Below are 10714 nucleotides of genomic sequence, written 5' to 3'. Positions count from 1 at the left end.
ATACAAGCCTACTTCAGCAAACAAGAAAAATCTTGAATAAATAATCTAACATTATGCCTAAAGAAATAGAAAAAGAAGAAAAAAACAAAATGCATAGTTAGTAGAAGGAAAAAAATAAAGATCAGATCAATAAAATAGCATCTAAAAAATAGAAAAGATTAATAAAACTAAGAGCTGATTCTTTAAAATATAAACAAAATTAATAAACATTTAGCCAGATTCATCAAGAAAAAAACAAGGTCTAAATAAATAAATTCAGAAACAAAAGACAAAACATTACAACTGATATCACAGAAATACAAGGGATAATGAAAGATTACTATCATACACCAATAAAACGAACAATCTAGAGTAATGGGTAAATTCCTAGAAATGTGCAGTATTCCAAGACTGAATCAGGAAGAAATAGAAAATATGAATAGACTGATTACCAGTAATGAAATTGAATCAATAATAATAATTTTAAAAACTCCCAATAAACAAAAGTTCAGGACCAGATGGCTTCACAAATGAATTCTACCAATCACTTAAAGAAGAGACAACACCTGTCTTTCTCAAGTTGTTCTCAAAAAATTGAAGAGGAAGAAATGCTTCCCAATGTGTTCAAAGCTAGCATCACCTTGATACCTAAACCAGACAAAAACACCACACACACAAAAATTACAGGACAATATCACTGATGAACACAGGTGCAAAAATCCTTAAGAAAATATTAGCAAACCAAATTCAATAATACATTAAAAGGATCACACACCACGATCAAGTGGAATTTATCCTAGAGATGCAAGGATGGTTCAATATCTGCAAATCAATCAGAGTGATACATCACATTTACAAATTGATTAACAAATTCATTTTCAAAGAATGAAAATCATATGATCATCTCTATAGATGCAGAAAAAGCTTTTGACAAAATCCAACATCCATTTATGATAAAAACTCTCAACAAGTGGATATAGAGGGAACATACCTCAACATAATAAGGGTCATATATGATAAATCTACAGACAACATCATACTCAAATGTGAAAAGCTGAAAGAATTTCCTCTAAGACAAGGAACAAGCAAGGATGCCCAATCTTGCCACTTTCATTCAACAAAGTATCAGAAATCCTAGCCATAGAAATCAGACAAGAAAAAGAAATAAAAGGTAATCAAGTTGGAAAGGAAGAAGCAAAACTGTCACTGTTTGCAGATGATGAAATATTATATATAGAAAATCCTAAGGACACCACCAAAAAACTATTAGAATAAACAAATTCACTAAAGTTGCAAGATATAAAATTAATATACAGAAATCTGTTGCATTTCTATACACCAACAACAATCAGAAAGAGAAATTAAGAAAGCAATCTCATTTACAACTGCATCAAAAAGAATAAAATACCTGGGAATAAATTTAACCAAGGAAGTAAAAGACTTGCACTTGGAAGACTATAACACACTGATGAAATAAATTGAAGACAACACAAACAAATGGAAAGTTATACCTTTCTTATTGATTGGAACAATTAATATTGTTAAAATGACCATACTACCCAAGGCAATCTATAAATTCAAAGCAAAGTGTGTATGGAAACACAAAAGACCTCAGATAGGGGCTTCCCTGGTGACACAGTGGTTGAGAATCCTCCTGCCAATGCAGGGGACATGGGTTCGAGCCCTGGTCCGGGAAGATCCCACATGCCGTGGAGCAACTAAGCCCATGTACCACAACTACTGAGCCTGCACTCTAGACCCCATGAGCCACAACTACTGAAGCTCATGCACCTAGAGCCCATGCTCCACAACAAGAGAAGCCACCGCAGTGAGAAGCCCGTGCATGGCAACGAAGAGTAGCCCCCACTTGCCACAACTAGAGAAAAGCCCTCATGCAGCAACAAAGACCCAACGCAGCCAAAAATAAATAAATAAATAAAATTATTTTTTTAAAAAAAAGACCTCAAATAGCCAAAGCAATCTTGAGAAAGAAGAACAAACCTGGAGGTATCATGCTCCCTGATTTCGAACTATATTACAAGGTGAATGTAATCAAAACAGTATGGTATTGGCACTAAAACAGACACATAGATCATTGGAACAGAATAGAGATCCCAGAAATAAACCCACACATATATGGGCAATTAATCTGCAACAAATGAGGCAAGAAAATACAATGGGGAAAAGACAGACTCTTCAATAAATGGTTTTGGGAAAACTGGACAGCTACATGCAAAAGAATCAAACTGGACTACTTTCTCTTACCATATACAAAAATAAATTCAAAATGGATTAAAGACTTAAATTTAAGACCTAAAACCATATAACTCCTAGCAGAAAACATAGGTAGAGCACTCTTTGACATCATTCTTGGCAATTTTTTTTGTTTTATCTCTCAGGCAAGGGAAACAAAAGCAAATATAAACAAATGAGACTACATCAAACTAAAAACTTTTACACAGCAGAGGAAACTATCAACAAAAGGAAAAGGTAGCCTATTGAATCAGAGGAGATATTTGCAAACAATATATCCGATAAGAGGTTAATATCCAAAATATACAAGGAACTCATTCAACTCAACATCAAAAAAACCCAATTAAAAGATAGTCAGAGGACTTGAATAGATATTTTTCTATAGAAAACATACAGATGTTCACAGACACATGAAAATCTGTGCAACATCACTAATTATTGGGGAAATGCAAATCAAAACCACAATAAGATATCACCCCACACGTGCCAGAATGGCCATCATTAAAAAGAACAAATACCAAGTGTTGGCAAGGATGTGGGGAAGAGGGAACTCTTGTGCACTGTTGATGGGAATGAAAATTGGTGCAGCCACTGTGGAAAATAGCATGGAGGTTTCTCAAAAAATTGAAAATAGAACTGCCACGTGATCCAGCAATTTCATTTCGGGGTATTTACCTGAAGAAAACAAAAACACTAATCTGAAAAGATATCTGTACCCCAATGTTCACTGCAGCATTATTTGCAATTGCCAAAATATAGAAGCAACCCAAGCATCGATCAATAGATGAATGGATAATGAAGATGTGGCATATGTACAATGGACTATTACTCAGTCCAAAAAAAAAAAAAAAAAGAAAAAGAAGAAATCTTGCCATTTGCAACAACATGGACGAATCTAGGATATTATGCTAAGTGAAATAAGTCAGACAGAGAAAGACAAATACCGTATGATCTCACTTATACATGGAATCTAAAAAACAAAACAAAAATAGACTCACAGATACAGAGAACAAATAGTTGGCTGCCAGAAGGGGGGACTGGTGAGGTTGCAAAATAGGTGAAGGAGAGTAAGAGGTACAAACCTCCAGTTATATAATAAATAAGCAACAGTGATATAATATATAGCATAAAGAGTATGGTCCATAATACTGTAATAACATTGTATGGGAACAGATGGTTACTAGAATTATTGTGCTGGTCATTTTATAATGTATGCAAATGTCAGATCATTATGGAGTACACTTGAAACTAACTTAATACTGCATGTCAACAATATTTCAATAAAAAAGAAGTGATTGAATTACAGGAAACTGTATTATAAACATGTCATTAGAAAACTTTGGGAAAAAAATGAACATTCACAATGTTGTGTAACCATTGCCACTATTTCCAGAACTTTTTCATCATCCTCACCCCCAGTCCCTGTTAAAGGACAATTTTGCAACACCTATAAACATATTATTTTATTTCATTTTAAAATGCAAAATATTTTGATTTTTGTTTTAATCAATTTGGAACATGTATTGAAATATAAAACAAATAATAGCTATTTCCTCTCAATTCATCCATATTTATAATAAATCTGGATAGCACATGGAAGAGGGCCTCTCTGAAAGTAATGATTTAGATATGCCAGGTTATTTGGTATTCGAAATACCTTTCAGAAAATTTTTAAATACCATGAAAAACACAAAATTGTAGAAAGCTTAATGGAATTTCATTGAATCTACAGGTCAATATTTTAAAATGTTACTTTTTTCTTATCAGAAACTATGGCTTTCCTTCACTTTTCTCCCTATATGTGTACCTTGCATACCTTTTATATGATTTTTTTTTTTTAGTTTTTATTGGAGTATAGCTGATTTATGATGTTGTGTTAGTTTCTGCTGTACAGCAAAGTGAATCAGTTACCCATATACATACATCCACTGTTTTTTAGATACTTTTCCCATTACAGAGTATTGAGTAGAGTTCCCTGTGCTGCACAGTACTTATAAACATTTTAAATTCACATGCCCTATAGTCCAGCAGTTTCACCTCCGGGGCTCTATAAAAATATTCGTAAGCATGAAAGAAGAAATTCATTGCTGTATTAATATTCAACTTAGGGACTTCCCTGGTGGTCCAGTGGTAAAAATCTGCCGTGCATGCAGGGGACATGGGTTCGATCCCTGGTCTGGGAACTAAGATCCCACATGCCACGGGGCAACTAAGGCCGCACACCACAACTACTGAGGTCGCCCGCCTCAACGAGAGCACCAACGGGCTGCAAAACTACAGAGCCCACGCGCCACAACTAGAGAAGAGAAAACCCGCACGCCACAACTAGAGAGAAGCCCGCGTGAAACAACAAAGAGCCCATGCGTCTCAATGAAAGATCCCGCATGCCTCAACGAAGATCCCACGGGCCGCAACTAAGACCCAACACAGCAAAAGATAATAAATAAATATATATTAAGAAATAGCACAAAAAAATTCAACTTAATAAGTCACGGTAGAGTGGTATGGCCTAATTTTAAAATATCATTGCAAATGCATCATGGAAAACAAATTTGTTTTTACTAATTATCTGCAGCAATTTAAGCATTTATCATTTGAGACAGTTTTGATGCTCTTATTCCATATCTTTATTTAAAATTTATATCTCAAAAATTATTAAGGCTAAGCACTGATACCTAAAAATTCTAAAAGAGCAGTATTTTTCCATAGTATTCTCTATGAACATTTAACTTTATTTTAAGAAGGCTTCATATTTGAGGTCTATAGGCCAGAAGAAGAATTCTATTTTTAAAAAGTGTTCTTGTGACACAGGAATAAGCATAGCATAGGGTGATTTCAGGTACCAAACATATTTATTCATTAACATTACACAAGCCATGAAGGAATTTGTCTTTTAAAATAAGGGAACATTGTTCCACTGTCAAACATATACACAGAATTCACTTGTAAAGCTTAATACATGGAATGTTTTACTTTAGATGGAAGCCCCTGCTATTTCAACTTCCTGTATTTTTTTCAGTGAAGAAGGAAGAAATGGAACACAGCCATGGTTATCAGAGTGCAAAATTGCACAGGAGGTAAGCAGGCATCCCCACATCGGACAGCTGTGCTAGGATTGATTTCTTGGGGCCTCTTAGAACCAGACCAGCCAGTGTCTATATTTGGAAACACCATAATTGCAGGATGTGTGATTATAATTACACTGAGTTAACAGCATTTGTTGCAATCAGAAATGTTAAATTGCTCGATAGAATTGTGCATGCTTATTTAATAAGAATATGATAAGATGGCTTCTTGAGCGCTTGGCTTGTGAGGGACACGGTGCCACAGGCCTTATTTATGTCATCTTAGCAACTGCCCCATGTCATTTTACAAAGGAGGAAACCAAGGCTTAGAGGATACGTTGACTCAGCCACAAGGCATGAGGGCAGTGATCAAACCTCAAACTGGCTGAGTCCAACACCCATGAACTTAACCCAAGTACTATATGGCCTCAAGCTGTCTTAGCAGGTATATCAGATGGAAGAATTCTCAATAGATTCTGGCTTGTTATGTGACTTGAATAAGAGTGAAAAGAAATCTTGAAAAAGCGCAACCCAGGATTTCTTATGTATGCCAGCATGTGCTGGTCTAATGCCACCTCATCTCAGCTCTCAGTGTTTGACAGGTTGTCTCTTCCACACCGGGGTCAAGTGTTTATTTCATAGGATCTTGCCAACACCAAGAGCCGAAGATGAAATCCCATCTCAGATCCTCTGAATAGAAGCAAAATCAGGGAATGATATGCATCCCAAATGGAAGATACAATCTTTAACTTTTCCCCCAATCACCCCAAAGTGGAAAAGAACACTTATATGTTGCTCAGCCTTCTTACAAGTCCCTCTCCCTGCTAAGACCAGCAATCATGATCGAAGTTGGAAGAAAATAAACCGCTATCAATCTTAAAGCTCTCAGTAACCATAGAGAGCAACTCACCCAACCTCTGTCTTCACTGGGTAGAAGGTAGAAGAGAATTTGGCGGGATCTTATTACAATAAATGAAAGGTGTTGGTGTTGCAGAAATATTTTCTTGAAAATTATGCAAAAAGCAGGTGGCTCTCAGTGTGCCTACCTGATCTCATTCATTCACTCGTTCATTCAACCCACAGTTACTGGCACTTTCCGAGGGTCACAGCAGAAATTCAGTGGTTGCCAGACAATAAAGAAGAAAGAGATATACAATGTGATGTTAGGTGGTGAGGATGATGTCTGGTTACAGTGAGTTCTCTCCAGTACACAATGTATACAACAGTCTGTACACCCAGCCTTTGTCATGGTCAAAGCCATATTCTGGTATCAAAGGCTCTGAGCTCTTCTTATCCCATGCAGGCTGGGGGTGGAGTGGGAGGTTCAAAGTGGGGAGAGAGGAAGGACAGCACTTTTCAGCTGACTTCCTTCCCTTGCTGACGTCCATTTCTTCCTTGAAATTCTCATGCACTAGAGGAGGCTGTTTTGCTATATGCTGCTGCCGGAGCCCTAACATTACCCTGTGAGTTTAAGTGTTTTTGGTAACCTGTCTTCAGAAACATTGAATGATGTATTATAATGGCCTTTATAGAAAGTACCTAGTTCGCGTGTAAAATCTGAACTTGGAATCTTTTTGCAACTCTCTTGCCAATATCTTCAACTTGCTTCTCCCGCTGGCCTCTGTCACTCCCTCCTGGAAAACCCCGGCCCCAGGGGTGGGGGGGGGGCAGTTCACTCGGTGTCTTCTGAGACCTTGCAGGAAGCTCGGCCCTAGTGGATCAGGACCCGCCGCCCCTGCAGGGTGAAGCTCTTACCTGGAAGGAGCTCACCAACCCTCCAATAAAATGAGCTCTTTATCTCCCATCCTTCAGCCTCCCCTACACCCTCCACACCGGCAGAGGATCCCAGAGAACCTTCTGTCAGGCAGCTCCCCCTTCCTCCATCTAGCCCAGCACCTGCATTCGTCTGGCCCCCATGGATACTTCCACCCTCACTCCCTGCACTCCAGCCACACCCTGTCCACCCCCCAACCCCCAACCCCCAACCTGATTCCCGTTATAGACTCTCTCTATTTATTTAGTTAGTTAGTTGCATCGGATCTTAGTTGTGGCTCCAGGGCTCCTTAGTTGTGGCTTTCCAGCTCCTTAGTTGTGGCATGCATGTGGGATCTAGTTCCCCCACCACGGATGGAACCCAGGCCCCCCGCATCGGGAGCACAGTCTTATCCACTGCGCCACCATGGAAGTCCCTAGACTCTCCCTTTAACATCTGCATCTCACCTTGCTCAAGTCTCTGATTAAAAGAGAACCAAGTACTCCCCATTAACGAGATTTGCCAAATTTAGCAAATAAAAATACAGGTCGCCCATGGGAATTCGTTCCAGTGGTTAGGACTCTGAGCTCTCACTGCAAGGGCTCCGGGTTCAATCCCTGGTCAGGGAACTGAAATCCCACAAGCCACGTGGCCCAGCCAAAAACAAAACAAAACAAAACAGAACGCCAGGTAAATTTGAATTTCAGATAAACCACAGACAATTTTCACTAAAAGCATGTCCCAAATAGTGCATGGGACCTATTTATACTGAGAAATTATTCACCTCTTCTCTAAAATTCAAATTTAACGGGGAGTGCCGTGTTTTATTCGATAACCCTACCCCAGGACCCCAGGTGGCTCCCCGGTTCCCATGCCATCACCTTTCTTTTACCATCTAACTTTTGAAAGGATTGAGTTCGCCTTCTGTCTCTTACCATGCATTCCCACGGCCTGGCTTTCCCCTGAAAGAGTTCCCATTAAGGTTAATACCTTGTAGCTAAACCCAGTATCTGTTTTTTTCTTTTTCTTTTTTTTTGCGGCACGCAGGCCTCTCACCGCTGTGGCCTCTCCCGTTGCGGAGCACAGGCTCCAGACGCGCAGGCTCAGCGGCCATGGCTCACGGGCCCAGCCGCTCCGCGGCATGTGGGATCTTCCCGGACCGGGGCACGAACCCGCGTCCCCTGCATCGCCAGGCGGACTCTCAACCACTGCGCCACCAGGGAAGCCCGCCAGTATCTGTTTTATTGTCAACTCTCCTGGCGTCTTGGTGGCCTTGGATGGTCCTGACTCTACCGTCATCTGCTGGATTCTGGAGACCCCGCCCTGGCCTCTGCGATGCCCCTTTCCGCATCCCTCATCTCCCCCCCAACCCCCTGCAGCATGTGGCCCCTCCGCTGGGGTATACCACAGGGTCTGGGGCTGACACTGGACCTGCCCCTTCCTCCTCCAGGGTTTCTCTCTTCTACTGACAGTACCACTGTCTTCCCAACTGCCCAAGCCAGGAACCAGGGCCTTGTGCCCCATCCCCAGATGTGTCTCTCCTGGAGGCGCCCCCCATCCCTTTAATCCATTTTCCTCACTGTAGTCAGGGAGATCTTTTGAAAACGCAAGTCACATCAAATCCCTTCCCTGGCTCCCCAGTCAGTGTCCACAGTTTAAAATCCGAGCTTCTAAATTTAGCTTCTAAACTCTGGGGACTTGGTCCCTGCTGACCCTGCAGCTCCCTTCATCTCCCCTCCATTCCCTGACCCCAACGCTCACTCCCATTTGCCTGGGACCCTCGCTTCTTCTGGAAAACACACAGCCTGAGTAGATACCACCTACTCCTCCCAGTTGTCCTCACTGTCCCCAGGAAGTCCTCCCTCCACCCCTGCTGTGTGTGCTTTACCCCTTCCCCACGAAACACGCAGGCACCCTGATGCACTGCTGTCTCTTTACCAGGCTGGAAGTTCCAGGAGATCAGCGCTCTTGTCTACTCCTGGCACATAGTAGGTCCTGGTAACATTGTGTCTCTTATCAGTCCCCTGGCCTCAAAGCCCTCAAGGGGGAGGTGGGTCCGTTGTCTTCGTGTCCTAGCACGGGGCTGATCAGAGCTTCCAGAGGATACCGGTCCAATGAAGAAGTCACCTATTTCAGAGTCATCCCTTCAGTGGGTTTGTCAGAATCAGCCTCTTCCGTGAATTTGTGAAAGACGTGTTAACTGAAAGGCTTCAGTGACAATTTGAAATACAGCTATCTGAATCAATATTGACATAAAAAAACAGCATTCATGTTTGTATGTGACTAAAAAGTCAGGTGTTGGGAGACAAAGAAATCCCAAACTTGAAATCTTTCTCATACCTAGGCACTAAAGTCTGTTTCCATCGTTTACAAAGAATAGCACGTTATTTCACTATTAATTAGCCTTATGATTTGACATTGCAACAGGAATAGAACTTTAAAAAAAATAAGCGTTTTTCTTAGATATTCTTTTTTTCTGTGAAATGACCAATGTGTGTTTTATTATAGAGGTTTTTTTTTTTTAAAAAGAGAGGTAAGGCTTCCCTGGTGGCACAGTGGTTGAGAGTCCGCCTGCCGATGCGGGGGACACGGGTTTGTGCACCGGTCTGGGAAGATCCCACATGCCACGGAGCGGCTGGGCCCGTGAGCCATGGCCGCTGAGCCTGCGCATCCGGAGCCTGTGCTCCGCAACGGGAGAGGCCACAGCAGTGAGAGGCCCGCGTACCGCAAAAAAAAAAAAAAAAAAAAGAGGTAATGACTGCTCTTCTGGCCTTACCACACACAGACCACACATAACTCACACTCTCTGTGGTCCGTGAGCACACCTCACCCACAGTGGAAAGATCGGCTCTGCAGAGGAGGGAGACACCCACTTTAGCCACCGTAGGCCCCTCGTATCAAAAGTTTCCACCAGAGTGATACCTTCCACCAAAGACGAAAATCCAAATTTGCTTCAGAAGTAACCGAAGCTTGTTTTGCAGCATTTAGAAAACTGTTTGCAACTTGTACATCCCTAAATATGTTCATTTATTTGGATTAGAGAGATTTCCATGCATTTCTATTAAACTTAATTATTGGATTTCCTAAATTAATCCTCAAAGGGGACCATTTAATTCTGTCTTTACTTTCATTCTTTGTTAACTGTCATTTAGGGGGAAAGGTGACTCATACCCCCAAGTTCCTGTGTTTTTCATTTATAACATTTAGACATTATACCAAAATATACTATGATAAGAGTATGGTACAGTCTGTGTAATAAACATAACCTCTGTCAGATAAGCAGAATAAATGGTGGATTTTCTGTGTTTATAACCTGGGACAAATGAATTAGCCTGGGTGACCCAAGCCTGTGGGGCATGACCGGTCCCTTTGTGTTTGTGGATAATGGACAACAGAGAATTAAACATCAAAAGTCCAAAGCTGAGCGTGAAAGCCACGTTGGAATTTAGTGCTGTAGTTTGGAAAAGGGAGAAAAAAGTTATACCTAGCTCTGTTCTGAAGCAGCACTGGTGAACGCCCTCAGCTTTGCTTTGCTTCTTATTTTAAAAGGATTGTAGCACCAATGACTGTTCTCTTATTCTTACCAGAATACCAGGTTAACAGAATTTTTGCCTGAAACCTCCTGGTCAGGCTCCCAAAATACCAACCGGCCCCACCCAGAGAC

Source organism: Tursiops truncatus, chromosome 1, assembly GCF_011762595.2.
Source record: "Tursiops truncatus isolate mTurTru1 chromosome 1, mTurTru1.mat.Y, whole genome shotgun sequence".
Lineage (NCBI taxonomy): Eukaryota > Metazoa > Chordata > Mammalia > Artiodactyla > Delphinidae > Tursiops > Tursiops truncatus.
This window is presented reverse-complemented; position numbering follows the sequence as displayed.